The sequence below is a fragment of the Sciurus carolinensis genome, chromosome 17 (genome assembly GCF_902686445.1).
Source record: "Sciurus carolinensis chromosome 17, mSciCar1.2, whole genome shotgun sequence".
In the NCBI taxonomy this organism is placed as follows: domain Eukaryota; kingdom Metazoa; phylum Chordata; class Mammalia; order Rodentia; family Sciuridae; genus Sciurus; species Sciurus carolinensis.
In genome coordinates this window covers 19,513,896-19,529,590 of record NC_062229.1, presented here as the reverse complement: position 1 = coordinate 19,529,590, position 15,695 = coordinate 19,513,896, and the positions used below count along the sequence as shown (strand labels likewise).

Sequence of the window (15,695 nt, the reverse complement as noted above, 5' to 3'; positions counted from 1 at the left end):
AAGGAGGCGTCGCAGCTCAGAGCTTGAACCCATTTGAGATGTCCCTACCAGGAGAAGACCCTCTCTCCGCCACGCACCTCAGGAAAAGACACCAGGATTCCGCGGCGCGCACTGGCCAGGGGCAAATGCAGCAACTGTCGGGTTTGCACCCCAGGTGCGCTGGACATGCAGCCCGGTCCTAGACCCGGGGGTCCCGGAGGCCGGCTGCTCCCTGCCCGCCGCCACGCGCAGACCTTCGCGCCCGCACCGCCAGCACCGAGTCCGGCGAGCCTCAGGTTACCGCGAGGCGGAGGCCGCGCTCGGGTTACAGCCCCCCACACGCACTCACCCTGCGGGTCTCGGCCTCCAGCCTTGATGCGGCTCTGTGGGCGCCGCAACCTCAGCCTGGACCGCGCTGCCTCGAGATCCGGCCCTTTAACCCCGCCCGGCTAAGCCGCGAGTTCCGCCCGGGACACGCCCCCGACACGCCCCCCGCGGCCCCACCCCGGTCCAGGCGGCAGGTGGGCGGGGACGCCGGCGTGGCCCCCAGAGATGGAGAGACAGACCTGGAGGCGTGGAGACAGAGCGAAGGGAAGGGAAACTGAGTCTGCGATGAGTGGAGTTACGGATGAAGACAGGTAGACAGAGACACGAAGACCTGGACACCTAGAAGCCCCACACCAGCAGACTCCCCGCCCTCCTGCCCCTGCTTGGCTTCCGTGGGTGCCCAGTTCCCCTTCTGGACCTCCCCGCTCCCACTCCAGCGTCTCTCAAGGACCCCACCTCAAGGCTGGCCCGCAGTCTCCAGCACAGGTCCCTAAGTCATCACCTCTGAGACCCTACTAGCTCCCAGGAGCCTCCTCGGGGGCCCTCTGGAATTCTCAGACTCCACCATCAGCCCTTGGGAACCAGCTCTAACATTCTCTCTGGGTCCTGGACCCAACTTGCCCCTTTGGGGTTCTGCAACCAGCAGTAGCTGTCCTTCCTGGAAGACCTCTGGCCTCAACAAGCAGCACTAGACCAGTCCTGCTCCCCCACTCCTAACCCTCCCCGCCCACTGCTAGACAACATAACCCTTCTGCCAGGATATTGTCCTTGGCCAGCCCATCTGCTCCAGATGTGTCCAGACAGTCAACCCTGCTCTTGGAGGTGAGGCGGATGCCACTCCTGGGTCGGTGGGTATGTGGGTGACTGACTTGGCCAAGTGGGCAGACCAATGGGAGGACAAGTGTAAGAAACCCCACCTCCACTTGCCCCAACTTAGAAGATTCCTCTACCCCTCTGCATTTCAATAGTGGATGGTCCAAAAGAGGTTCACTTGGTGCTTGGCCCTTGGAAAGTGGGGAGGTCGTGGTGCATATGTTTCCAAGTGAAGAAGAGGAGATGCAAATAATTGAAACTTTGCTGCTCAGAGGACACAGAAGGGAGGCCAAGGAAGGCAACGTGAAGGATGTGACATTTGAGCTGAGACTGCAGGGAGAGGTTGGATTTCAACAGGTGCAGGAGAGGAGGTGGAGCTCAGGCACAGAGAAACTGGAAGGTGTGGCTTGGCAGGTGGCTTTCCCTGGCCTTGGGGTGTGAGAGGCGAGGAGCTGGAGGGGTGCAGGAGCTGGCTGCAAAGGGCTTTTAACCTGAGTAGCTAGGAGTTGATCTGGTGGTACTGGGGAACCATGCATGGTGCTTGAGCACGGAAAGAGCACCTTGCTGGCTGGTTTTAAAGCACAGTAGAGGTTTTTTGTTTGGGTTTTTTTTGTTGTTGTTCAGCATTGTGGATTTGGTTTTGCCGAGGGTCCTGGCAAAGAGGAGCTCATTGGGGATACTAGAAAACGTTGAAATTTGAGAATTTGAGAGGGATCCTAGAGGTGGCTGACGGGGGACAGAGATAAAGGGTGGGATGGTTGAGACCTGGGAAAGAATGAACTGAGGCCCAGAAGATCAGCCACTTTGGTCACTGGCTGGACGTGGGGTTCTAAGAAGCAGAGATGGAGCGGAAGTGAGGGCATCTCCAGTTTCTCTATCCTTAGAAAAATGAAGATCAGGAAGAGAAATGAGTCAAAGATTCTGGTGATCAGAAGGCATGCATTGACAGTTGACTTCCTGGCTCTGTGTCCTTAGGAAAGTCACATATCTGCTCCATTCCTCTACAGCTGAAATGGAGGTTATAGATGAAATGGATCATAAGATGAGTGATGTTTGCAGGGTTGAGGGCATGAACTGTACAAGTAACAGCTTTTTGAATTTTGGGTCTGATTTGGGTTAGCCTAGGAGTTCTCAACTGAAGCAGGTTTTGGTAATGTCCAGCGATACATTTGTCACACTGGTGAAGCAGGGGGTGCTACTCTCATGGAGTCAGTACAGGCTAGAGATGCTGTTCAACATCCTGCAACACACAGAATACCCCCACAACAGAGAATGATCCAGTCCCAACTGTCAACAATGCTGAGGTTGAGAAACCCTGGGTAGGTCACCTTCCATCTAAAAGGCCCCTGGGATGCTCACGGAGTCACCTAGGAGGCAGCTGGGCCCATCATGTGAGGACACACCAGAAGTGTGTCTATGAGTCACCTACAGTGGAAAGATGGCAGATCACTGAGAAGATGGGAGTGGGTAAATGAGGCCACTCAGGGAGGGAGGTGGATGGTCCAAAAGAGGATAAGAAGATGGAATTGTTAGTGACAGCAGCATTTAGAGAGAGGACAGGCAGAGGCGAGAGTTGGAGGCGGAGATTAGGGAAAGGTGGTAATAGGTACCGTCACATGTACCCAGAGGTCAAGGAGCCTGGGACCTAGGAAGGGACAGAACTGTGTGGCAATCAGGTCACCAAAATCATCAGAAGCAGAGGCAGTGGTTAGGTTTGGGTGATGGTAGAAGAAAATGAAGGTGGAATGTGGCAGGGATCCAGCAAAGACCATTTCCCAGGACCTCCAGAAGCTGGCAGCTAACTTTTAGGGTCAGCAATGTGAAAGAGAGACTTCCTTATACTCCGCTGGTGAGAATGGAAAACAGTGCAGCCGCTGGGGAAAACAATTTGGCAGGTCCTGGAAAAGTTAAATATAAAATTACCATCTGGCTCAGAAATTCTATTCCTAGGTAAAACTAAAAAAAAAAAAAAAGGCACATTCATACGTATACTTGTCTCACCATATATGATAGTTGAAAGGTGGAAATGACCCAACTGTCCATCAATGGACGGATGGACAAATGAAAGTTGTCCATCCATACAATAAAATAATACTCAGTCATAAAAATGAATGAAATTTGGAGGCATGCCACAATGTAGATGAACCTCAGAAACATTGTGCTGAGTGAAAGGAACCAGACACAACGGGTCATACTTGGTATGACTCCATTTACATGAAATATCCAGATAGGTGAATTCATAGAGACAGAAAATAGAATAATGGTTGCCAGAGGTCTGGAGGAGGAGCAAGGAGTGAGGCCCATGTCCAGGGGTAATGGTTGTGGTTCTCTTTTGGGGGTAACTAGATAGAGATGGTGGGTGTACATTGTGAATGCACTAAATGCCACTGAATCATACATTTTAAAGTGGTTAAATTTTAGTCAGGCACAGTGGTGCAGGCCTGTAATCCCAGCTACTTGGGAGGCTAAGGCTAAGACGATCACTTGAGCCCAGGAGTTTGAAACCAGCTGAGGCAACATAGCCAGATTCCATCTCAAAGATAAATAAATAGCCAGGCGTGGTGGTGCAGGCCTGTAAGCCCAGTGACATGGGAGGCTGAGGCATAAGGATCCCAAGTTCAAGGCCAAACTCAGCAACTTAGCAAGACACTGTCTCAAAATAAAAAAATGTAAAGGACTGGGGGTATAGCTCAGTGAGAGTGTATCCCTGGGTTCAGTCCCCAGTGCCAATAAATAAATAAATAAATAAGCTTGTTTATCTACATGACTTTCGTCTCATGTTTTTAAAATGATTTTCCAGGCTGGGGATGTAGCTCAGTGGTAGAGCACTTACTTGTCTAGCATGTGCAAAGCCCTGGGTTCCTTCCCCAGCACTGGAAAACAAAAAGATTCTGGAAGGAAACAAATGCAACACTTGGATGGGGTAATCTGAAAATGGTTTAAGATGAACTCTATTCCCAAAGGGATAGTGTAGCACCCTGGGGGCTAGAAACAGCCAAGAGCTCTACCAGTTCTAGAACCCGGGTCCAGGGAGCTTAAGCAGTTACTGAAACATGAACCAGATGGGGCTCTGTGGAGAGGCCTGCCTGGAAAGAGTTGGGAACCTTCAGTCCATGCACAAAATCAGCCTGCATGGACTACAGGAAAAGCGATGAGGTATAAATGCTCAAACTCACTCGCCTACCTGTAGTGCCTGCTGTAGCTCCCTATTAGTTGAACCTAGCCAGAAGCCTCAAGGCAAAGGAGCCCATTGAGTGGTCAAGAGAACAGTTCAAAAGTAAGGGGTGAAAGTGGGGGCAAACAGCCCTTCCCAACCCAAGCTGGTCCCTCCTTACCACCCACACAAATGCCACTGGGGACCATTTTTGCCAAATCTACCAAGACCATCTCTCGTACCTCTAAGGCTTTGCGCATGCTGTGCCCTCTGCTTGGATTCTCTTCCTCTCACCCAGTCGACTAGCCCCGCTTATCCTTCAGGTCTCAGCTCAAAGGCCATTTTCTCTGAGGCTTCCCCAACCACTGGACTCAGTTCAGGCTCAAACTCAGTTCCAGCAAAATTGCTTTTGGAATGTTTTATTTATGGACTCCCCAGATGGAGCTGTGATCACCACATGGGTGGACAGTGTTTTCCTCTCTTCCTGTGCCTTCTCCCCAGCCCCAGCTGGTGCACAGTGTAGATTCATTCAACAAACGCCAAGTTCCCACAGAATGTCAGGCACTGTTCTACAGTAAACAAACAGAAACACACCATCCAAGAGCATATGAATCGTGCCATGGAGGAAAATCCAAAGTGGGAGGAGAGAAGGGTGGGCACGTGGAAGGATAGACCGTGTCGGGTCTTGTGGGCTACAGGGAGGACTTAGATTATTATGCAAAGGAAGGTGGGAGCCACAGAGGGTTCTAAGCAGAGGAGGAATATGGCCTGACTTTAGGAGTTTTTTAAAATAATTTTTAGTTGTCAGTGGACCTTTATTTTATTTATATATGGTGCTGAGACTCAAACCCAGTGCCTCAAACACGCTAGGCAAGCGCTCTATCACTGAGCTGAAACTCCAGCCCACCCTGACTTAGGTTTTAACAGGCTCCCTCTGCCTGCAATACTTTGGACAAACTGAAGGAGGAGCAAGAGTGCCCCCAGCCCTCAGCACGGGAGGGACTGAGAGCTAGGAAATGGGCAAAACCGGGGATTGGTTCTGAAGGTGGAGCTGATGGGATGTGCGGATAGATTGGATGTAGAGGAGAGAGAACAGGAAGAGTCGCTGTGACCCCTGGGGTTTTGGCCTGGGCAGTATTTAGACTGGAGTGTCAATAGAGTGAACAGGAGAAAATCAGGGGGTGGGTGAGGAAAGGGTAAAGAGAAAGGCCAACAGGAAGAGAGGGCTGCAAGGGGGAGCTGGGAGCACTCAGGAGGGAGGACGACAGCACTAAAGACCCAGGTGGGTGCAGAGGATGCCTTGGGACCAGAGGAGGGCGAGGGGTCCCTTGTCCTCAGAAACCACTAAGAACTTGTTCCCCTAAAGGGAGGTTAGTGGGTGAAGCGGCGCTGCAAGGGAGGTTTAGGAGCTGGGGTGTTCGGTGAAAGCACCTCTCCTCTGCTTTGGCGGGAGGGGAAGAAGGGTGACCCCTCTCCCACCTGAGCCAGAAATCCTAATGGTTGGACCACTCTGGAGGAGGCGCGATGCGGGGAATGGAGGAAAAGACACCTTCTCACCTAGGTACACCTGGGCAGGTGTCCTCTCCGGCCTTTGCCCAGAGTGACCCAGCCCCTCCCCTCCTCCACACGCACCTGCCTCCTTTCCCCATAGTCCGCAGGGGTTAATCTCCACCTCCCTCTACCAGAGCCCAGCGACTCGCACAGGAATTGCGAAGAGGACAAATGACACTTCTGAAACCACAGACTTCGTTCTGCCATTCCTTGCCTCCTTACTTCATTCTGACCTTCCCCCTCCGACCCCTCCACCAATTACATGCTCGCCTATCCCTCAGCCAATCAAACTCCAAGCTCCTTTTTCTCACCCAATCAGACGCTGCCCCCAGCCCCTCGGTCAATTAAACTCTGCTCACCTACCTCTTAGCCAGTCAGGCGCTGTCCTCTTTCCCTTCAGCCAATTGGTCACTTGTCTGTTTTGAAGCCAATTAAAGTTCATCTTCCTGCTCTAGCCAATTAAACTACTCTCCTCTCACCTAATCAGATTCTCTCTCTTACTTCCCAGCCAATCAGAATTTTCCTGTCTGTTTATTTAACCAACGACTTCTACATTATGGTTCTTCAGCCAATCAAGTTTGGCTTCCACCCCACCTCAACCTATTAGGAAAACCCCGCCTGTCCCCCAGGAGAAGTCAGAAGGTACCTGGCCCTGGCATTAGCTCTGTGGCCTTCTATATACCACTTAGCTCTGAGCTTCATTTTTCTCAACTTAAAATGGGATGATCCTCCTCCCTTCCTCTTAAGATGATCCTGAGGCAGATGGATGTGAAAAGTGTGTAAATATCCTTATTATTTCTCTTCTTTCCCTCAAATCTCCAAAAGTTGTTCCCTTTGCAGGAATGCTCTTAAAACCCAGCTTCAACTACCCTTCCTCCAAGAACCTTTCTATGACCCCTTCTCAGGCTACACTCTGGCTTCATCTGGCCTCTCCCAGCTACCCCTTCCCAACAACTTGGGGTGGAGAGCGACTGGCTGCAACTGTCCCCAAGTTGGGAACCTCAGAGTCCAGAGCTAAGAACTTCTGGAGCACCAGGACCTCCTAGCATGAGGGTTGGCAGAGTGTAGGCACCATCTGAATCGTTCCTGACCAACTAAGTCAATGAACAAATGAATTTTAATGCCTATCAGCTATCGGGAGGGGGAGTCCTAGAATTGGACTTGGAGAAAGTCATTAATTTTCTTAAAATCATGTGCAACATCATGAGTTTGTTTTTCTGGGGTACTGGGAGCCATAGTCTCAACCAGAGGGGCAGTGACTTGCCCAGGGTCCCACAGCCTGGTGGGGACAGAGTCAGGACCCTTGTGATCTATCTGAGGAGCTTCCCTAGCCTCTGAGGCTGAGCATGGAAAAGGCTCTCATTTCCATGAGCCAGTTTAGAAAGAAAGAAAAGTTGTATTTATAATACTAAGCAAGTCAAATAGCCAATCGATGGGAAGATGTGTCCCGAGCACTGTGTGCCAGGTACTGGTCTCAGCCCTGGGGATGGAGCCAGCACTGAGCAGGAAAGTCCATGCCCTTGTGGAGTCCCCATCCAACTGGGGAGGGCAGCAGTAAACAAGCAAATGAATAAGATAATGTCAGATAAGAATCTGAGGGCTGGGGAGATAGCTCAGCTGGTAGAGTGCTTGCCTCACAAACACAAGGCCCTGAGTTCGATCCCCAGTACTGCAAAAAAAAAAAAAAAAAAAAGATAAGAATCTGAGTAAATACACAGGGAGGGACTGAGGACCTGGTTAGGATAGGTGGTCAAGGAAGACTTCCAGGAGGAAGTGAAGTTCAAGGTAATCACTGAATGAAGGGGAAGACAGTACCATTGGCACTCTAGCAAAGTGAGGGGCAAGTGCCAAGGCCCTGTGGCTGGAATGTTCAGGAAGCCAGAGGACAGTAGGCTAGAGTGGAGAACCCATTGAAGAAATCAGAGAAGCCAAATCAGCAAGGTTCTTGTGGGATTCCACTGTGTGCCAGGCAGAAATGAGAAGGATGTCCCTGGGCAGAGGAACCAGCCGTAGTCAATAACTGGAGATACAGAAGTGCCTGGCATTTTGCCCCATTTGGGTCCCAGAAGTTACCCTGCCTATGCTGCTATAAACAGAAGAGCAGAGAGGGGGAGTGAGTGGGTTGGTGCAGAGGTGACACAGTCACCTCCATCAGGGAACCAGCTGTGTCATTCATGACCACAGGCCACTTCAGGCTAATCTGGCAAGATCTTTCATTGTCAAAGGTCAGTTCCCCAAAGACCAAAACAGTGCAGTGGCAAACACCCTCCCAAGAGGACCTGTCTTTGCAGTCTCCCCACACTGGCTTCCAGAAGGGTTAAGAAGGTTCTGGAAGCTTCTCAAAAATGCTTGCAGACTGGATTCAGTTGCAATGTGACTTTTAGCAAGTTATTTCACCCCTCTGAGCCTCAGTTGACCTTTTGTGTTTGTGTGATACATTTGAAAATCAAATGCTTACTATAGGTTCCATCCTCTGCCTATATTATCAAACTTCCTCTCCACAAAAAGGCTGGGAGGTAGGGAATTGAATTCCGATCATTTACAGGTGGAAACACAGAAGCTCAGAGTGAGGACATAACTTGTCCAAGTTAGAAGTTGAACCGAGATCAGTTGAATTCCAGGGACCATCAGGCCCTTTGAGTGACCAGTCCTAGGAACCTTCTGAGCGGTTGACTGGTATCCAGTGGTCACTCAGCAAATGGAAGCTCCTCTGGTAGTCATTGGTCTTAGGCTGACATGGGGCCACCTCTCCTGAGCATCCTTGTCTGCAACATGGGGATGTGAAGCAGTTTCCACCCAGAATTCTCTTCTCATTGGCTTTGGGGGGGTACCAGAGATCAAGTATGGAACAGTAAATGCTGGGGTTTTATAGTTCTTCAAAAAGTTCAACATTACCACGTGATCCAGCAAATACTCCTAGGTATCTGTCCAAAAGCATGGAAAGCAAGTATTCAAACACGTTCAGGTACACAAATGTCCGTGGCAGTACTACACAGGGTGGATAAGAGTGGAAACAATCCAGATGAATGTCAAGTGATGAATGGATATACAGTTGCCATCTACCCGTACCGTTGAATATCATTCAATCATGAAAAGGAGTGATGCACTACTATAATGTAATTGAGCCTTGGAAACATGACATTGAGTGACAGCCGCCAGACACAATAGGACACACAGTGTATGACTCCGTTTATATGAAACGTCCAAAACTGGCAAATCCACAGAAACAGATGCAGATTAGTGGTTGCCAGGAGTTAGTGGGAGGGGGAAGCAAGGAGTGATTGCCTAATGGGCACAGAGCTTCCGTTTGGGGTGACGAAAATGTTTTGGAACTCAATGTGATGATTGCACAACACCATGAATGTTCTAAATGCCAGTGGATTGTTTGCTTTAAAATGATGACTTTTACATCCTATAAATTTCACTTAATAAATAAATACTCAGGTGAATGGTGGAAAGTGAATTGACATGTTCTCGTTTCACCAATTCCTTTGCCACAGCCAGGAGACAGACACGTTGTTATTCCCATTTTAGAGATGGAAAAGTTGAGGCACAGAGAAAGGAGGTTCTCTGCTCAGGGAGTTGGGGGAAGTCTGGATTGGATCTGGGGTCTCCTTGAGCTTAGGCAGATTTTGCTCCTCTGGCCAAGAAACCACACAGGTGGCAGACACCCACAGCAAAGTCACCACCCTTGGGTATGGATGACTCAGAGAGAGGGCAGAGAGCAGAACTCAGGATATCAGCCAGCTTGACCTGGTAATTTTTCCTTGACCCAGGAAAGCCCAGAAGGGAGGCCCAGAGCTGAGGGACTCTCCCTTTATCTAGGCAGAAAACATTCTGGAGTTTTTACTACTCCGTGCCACTCCTGTGCCGCATGTTCCAAGACAGTACTGGGGCTAGATCTCAAAGAGCTCTCACTCTGAATACTGTCAGGCTCCCAACCTCTTAGGACTAATTAGGGCTGAAAGGAGCCTGCAACTAGGAAAGACAAGAGGAGGGAACCAGAAGGGAAAGGAAGGTTTCCTAGAAAGTGGGATACTGTGGTTGGGTTTTGAAGAATGTATAGGAGTCCACCAGGTCAAGTAAGGTTATACTCATATACTTCACTAGTTATGATGCAAAGTTACAGAATCCCCAGGAAGAGGAGATTGGTAATATCTGGCAAAATTATACATGTGCTTACCCACATATAGAAATAGTTACTAGTGATTAACTTGCAAAAAAAAAGAAAAGAGTTAGGACAAGACATTTATAACAATAAAGTATCAAAAGACTGGCAGGGCTGGGAACATAGCTCAGGGGTAAAACATGTATGTGCTCAAGGCCCTGGGTTCAATTGCCAAAAGAAGAAAGAAATACTGTAAATAGTCCACATGACCACCGACAGGAGATAGTTGGATAAACCATGCCACATCCACACCATGAAATACTGTACAGCTGTAAACCAAACTGAGGATGATCCAGCAATTCCATTTCTGGGGATGAACCCAAAAGAATTGAAAACAAGGACTCGAAACATATTTGCACACCTGTGTTCACAACAGTATTACTCATAATAGCCAAAGTATGGAAGCAGCCCAAATGCCCATCAATGGATTAAAAAAATTACACACACACACGCACACACACACACACCATGGAATACGATTTTGCCGTGAAAAAGAAAAGAAATTCTGACGCATGCTACAGATGTATGGATGGACCTTGAAGATAATTTGCTGTGTAAAATAAACCCATCATGAAAGAACAAATCCTGTCTGATTCCAGTTCTATGGGGTGCTGAGAGTCATCACATGCCCTGAGTGGAAAAGTGGGTGCCAGCGACCAAAGGAGGGGGATGGGAAGCGAGTGTCTGGTGGGGACAGAGTTTCGGTTTTGTGGGATGGAAACAGCTCTGGAAATGGACAGTGGTGATAGCTGCACCACAGTGCGTTCGTGCTTAATGCTGCTGTACTACACGCTCGAAAAGGTTCAAGACGGTAAATCTCATGTCAGGCGGGTTCTACCACAATACAAAAAAACAATGTGTCATTACCTCATTTGAATGGTCCGGTACTTCTATGCCACATTTGTAACAGAACTATTTCAGTATTTTTAATATTTCAATACTTTTAAATAAGATGGGTGGTTGGTGTGAAAGTGAGATAAATTTTACAATGATGGCAATTAAACAGCTGGATATGGTGGCTCATGCCTGTAATTCCAGCTGCTGGGGAGGCTGAGGCAGGAGGATCACAAGTTTGAGGTCAGCCTCAGCAACTTAGCAAGTCCTTATCTCAAAATATAAAATAAAAAGTCTCAGGAGGTCAAGGCAGGAGGATCAAGAGTTCAAAGAGCTTTAGCAAAAGTGAGGTGCTAAGCAACTCAGGGAGACCCCGTCTCTAAATAAAATACAAAATAGGCCTGGGGATGTGGCTCAGTGGTTAAGTGCCCCTGAGTTCAATCCTCAGTACAAAAAAAAAAAAAAAAAGAACTGGGTTGTAACTCAGTGGGAAAGTGATTCTGGGTTCAATCTCTAGTACCATTAAAAAAAAAAAAGCAGATAAATAATTATCATTAGAGCGCACCAATCCTGTTATTTGAGCTGTTTTCTGATCACACAGTTTCTTTTTGGGGGGGCAGGGTTGCTTTGGTTTTGTGGTGCTGGGGATGGAACCTAGGACCTTGCACATGCCAGGCTGCCAGGCAAGAGCTCTACCACTGAGCTACCTCCTCAGTTTTAACTGCACAGTTTCTAGTTGCACAGTTATAATACAAGATGTTGTTGTGATGTGTTATTTTATTGTTGTTGTTATTATGTTAACACTCAAGGGGACTGGGGGTGCAGCTCAGTGGTAGAGTGCATGTTTAGCATGTACAAGGTCCTGTGTTCCATCCCTGTTACTGACAAAGAAAGATTTAAAACTTTCTGCACTCAAAAAGAAGAAAAAAAAAAAGAAAAAAAAATATATATATATATTCCCTAAAAGTCAAATGGTTCAGGTGGTGGCATGACCACATAGAAAGAAATTATTGGGGGTGACTTGACAACCACAGTAATTTGATGACATATCCCTGGTAAGATAGGCCCACATGTCCAAAAGAACCAGAAAATAAATCATACACTGTTTTCAAGACTCATATTGTTTAAGATACTCCATGTTCCGAGATGGGTGTATGTGTGTGTCATGGAATAAAGCCAAAGAGTGATTGTGTGTGTTGACGTCCTTGTGCGTGTAGCTTTTCAGTGTGGGAAGACGAAAACACAGAAATAAGATTCATCGGGTTCGGTGAAAGCCATGCAATCCCGATGGACTCAAGATGTGCATTGTGTTCTAAAAGGTGGGAGGGGGCTGGAGGAAGCTCAGTGGCCCAGAGCTTGCTTAGTATGCAAGAGACCCTGGGTTCCATCCCTAGTGAGAGGGAGGGGCGGAGGGAGAGAGAAAAAGGGGAAGAAGGTACAGAGCTCCCCAAAACTGCAAACCGTGTCAAAAGAGCCAGCAGCCAATGCTAAGAGATTTCCATTGTCCAGAGAAAGGAGACAGTTTGATTATCAATAATGATCAGAACTTCAATGTACGTTTCAAAAGTTCAAATCTGTGGGTTCATAAATATATGGGGGAGGTGGAATCTCTTTTACCTTTAGAGGATGTTAAGGAGCCTAGTTATTATCTTGAAAACTAGCACAGGAGTCTGGGGATATAGCTCAGTGGTGGAGCCCAAAAAGAAAGAAAAAGAACTAGCAAAGGAAAAGAACGGAGCATATGTCTTGCCTGTCCCATAGGAACCATACAACAGGGCGCAAACAGTGCACCTGGGACTGTTTCCCTTTAGAGAAATCTTCCAGCGAATAAAGGAGGTAAGAATAATATTCAGATAGCACTATGTTGCAGTTTCTAATGCACTACTAGATCTTGGCCATGATCATCAACAGCAGATAATATCACAAAAAAATACTGTCCACAATAGGTGGAGGGTTAGAAGAAATAAGATGGACCCTGAGATGACATTTGAGGGGGACAGGTGCAATAGATAGGCTCATTTTACAATTTTCTCTACTTTTTTTTTTTTTGTACTAGGGATTGAACCCAGGGGTGCTTTACCACTAAGCCACACCCCCAAGGCTTTTTATTCTTCTTTGCAGAGTCTTGCTAAATTACTTAGGACCTCCCTTAATTGCTGAGGGTGGCCTTGAACTTGAGATCCGCCTGCCTCAGCCTCCCGAGTTGCTGGAATTACAGGCGTGCACCACTGCATCCAGCTCTCTACTTTCAAATATGTTCAAAATTTTCTATTTAATAAAAAATGGGCCAGGGGTGGTGGCGCACGGCTGTAATCCCAGCGGCTCGGGAGACTGAGGCAGGAGGATCAAGAGTTCAAAGCCAACTTCAGCAAAAGTGAGGCACTAAGCAACTCAGTGAGACCCTTTCTCTAAATAAAATACAAAATAGGGCTGGGGATGTGGCTCAGTTGTCGAGTGCCCCTGAGTTCAATTCCTAGTACCAAAATCACCTGCAGTTCCAGCTACTAGGGAGCTGAGCAGGCAGATCACTTTAGCCCAGGAACTGGAAGCCAGCCTAGGTAATATAGTGAGACCCTGTTAAAAAAAAAAAGAAGAAAGTTTAGGGCTGGGTGTGTACAGAGGGAATGTGCAGGGGCGGGGCATGGCTTCACAGCAGCCCGTGTGGGAGCTGAGGGTGCTGGTGTAGGGCTGTTCCTCATAATGTTCTTGTGACTTTCTTGTGCATTTGAGATTATTTTCAGATCGTGTCCAGGAGACAAAGCAAGGCAGGGCTCCCTGTTCTCAGAAGTACCCAGCAGATAACCAGGGTTTGTCTCACCTGGCCCGGCCAGCCCAGCACACAGGTGGCTGGAGACCTGAGGGACCACTAGCCTGCATGGCATGGTCAAAGGCCCTGGGTTCCATGCCCAGCACCACAAAGAAAAAAAAATGTTGAAAACGCTTTGCCCTGTGTCATTGTCTTGAGGTTGCTGGTGGTAATGAGATGCCTGTGATACATGATAAATGTCCCCCCAGCAGGTGACCACAATGGCCCCACCTATCCCACACTCATGCCCCCCCACACCACCAAGGACTGAGCTCAGACTCTGTGCAATATCCTGTGTCCTCAATTACAAAACTCCCTCCTCCCCAGTTCCAGGACAGGTGCCTGAGAGATTAAATCTCACCTCTGCTCTTCCAGAAAAATAAAATTGATGTCAACTTCTGCCTGCCCAGAGGCAGCAGGGTCAACAGTCTGAATCACGACTTGCTTTTTCCCTCCAGCAAATTGTGTTCACCCAATTCTTAGGTTGGTCAACTCTGCCTTTGATGATTTGGCTACAGTTCCAGACTGGCTCAAAGCCCAGCCCTAAGGCTCTGCTGGCTGCTGGGGTGCTGGGGGCCAGCAGGGAAGCTCTGCCTTTGGACAGGTGCCCCAGATGCAGAAATAATATGTGACATGAATCTGGACTCATCTAGGATGTGGGAGTGTGGACATACTAATAATTAAATGGATTATTCTGTGGGTTGGACTGAATCTTTGGTGGGGAGGCTGAGGTAGGGACAGCAGGAGCTCAGGCTGCCACTGTCCCCAACTCCCTACTCATCAGATACTTCCCACCTGCTAAGCACCATGCCAAGCATTGTATGCATACGACCTCATTTTAACTTCACACCATGTTGTGAGGTTGGTACTGTTCTCCCACTTTAGAGATGGACAAAGTGAGGCCTAGAGATAAAACGATGGAGCTAGTGAGCTGCAGAGCAAGAATTTGAATCCAGGTGGGCTGGTTCAGCAGGAGTCAACAAACTTCTTGTTCTGGGGATGGAAACCAGGGCTTTGCACATGCTAAGCATATGCTCTACCTCTGAGCCAAACCCCAAAAAACTTTTCTCTTTTTTTGAGATGGGCTGGTAATGCTGTGTTACTCAGGTTGGTCTTGAACTTCAGATCCTCCTCTGGCACATTTTTTATTAAAAGTCCAGATAATCAATATTTTTAGCTTTGTAACTCAGTTCTGGCTATTTTAGCATGGAAATAGCCAGAGACAATATGTAAATGAATGAGATGACGTATTCCAACAAACTAAACTCCAATTATATAAACAAATTACGGTCCTTCCATACAATGAAATATTATGTAACCATAAAAAAGAATAAAGCAGTGATCAATGCTACAACATGGAAGACCCTCAAAACCATAATGCTGTCAGGTACAATGGTGAATGCCTGTAATCCCAGTTACTGGAGAGGCTGTGGCAGGAGGATTGCAAGTTCAAGGCCAGCCTCAGCATCTTAGTGAGGCCCTTTCTCAAAATAAAAATAATAATTAAAAAAGGAGAGGGGATGGGACTCAGTGATTAAGCACCTCTGCATTCAATCCCTGGTACAAAAAAAAAAAAAAAAAAAAAAAAAAAGATGCTGAGTGAAAGAAGCCAGACATAAAAGGTTGCACGGTGTATGATGGCACAGACATGAAATGTTCAGGACAGGTAAATCCATAGAGACAGGAAGCAGGTGAGTGTTTGCCACGGGCTCCAGGAGAAGGAAACAGAGTGACTGTCAAAGAGGACAAATGGGAACAGGGTTTTACTTTGGAGTGGTGACAATGTTTTGGAACATGGTCACACATGTGATGGTCGCACAACACTGAGAACACTAACCCAGCGAATGTCCACTTTAAAATGGGGAGTTTTACCAACCATTAGCCAGGAGGCAGATGCTTTCGGGGACAATCGCCTATGTGTGCAGGAAAAAGCGTTGCCCCTAAAAATGACTGTAAACCTGCCTCTAAAGTTGCTTTTGTTTCAGATGGGGGCTGCCAGATAAACTTACGAGGAGCCAGCAAAATCATCAGGGCATCCTGCCCCACCCCTTTCAGGTGACCTG

At 47.9% G+C, this 15,695-nt stretch overlaps 1 protein-coding gene across 2 annotated transcripts in view; it reads right to left on the bottom strand.

Annotated features, from left to right (window-relative positions):
• The window catches only part of LOC124968484 (ultra-long-chain fatty acid omega-hydroxylase), a 31,798-nt gene extending 31,393 nt beyond the window's left edge, over positions 1 to 405 (bottom strand). Inside the window, exon 1 of one of the 2 annotated variants that reach the window (XM_047530985.1) lies at positions 329 to 405. The gene's annotated coding sequence lies outside the window, so the exon portion shown is untranslated. The remainder of the gene's footprint in view (positions 1 to 328) is intronic. The other variant, XM_047530984.1, reaches the window with a different exon arrangement.
• Positions 406 to 15,695: the final 15,290 nt, after the last annotated feature.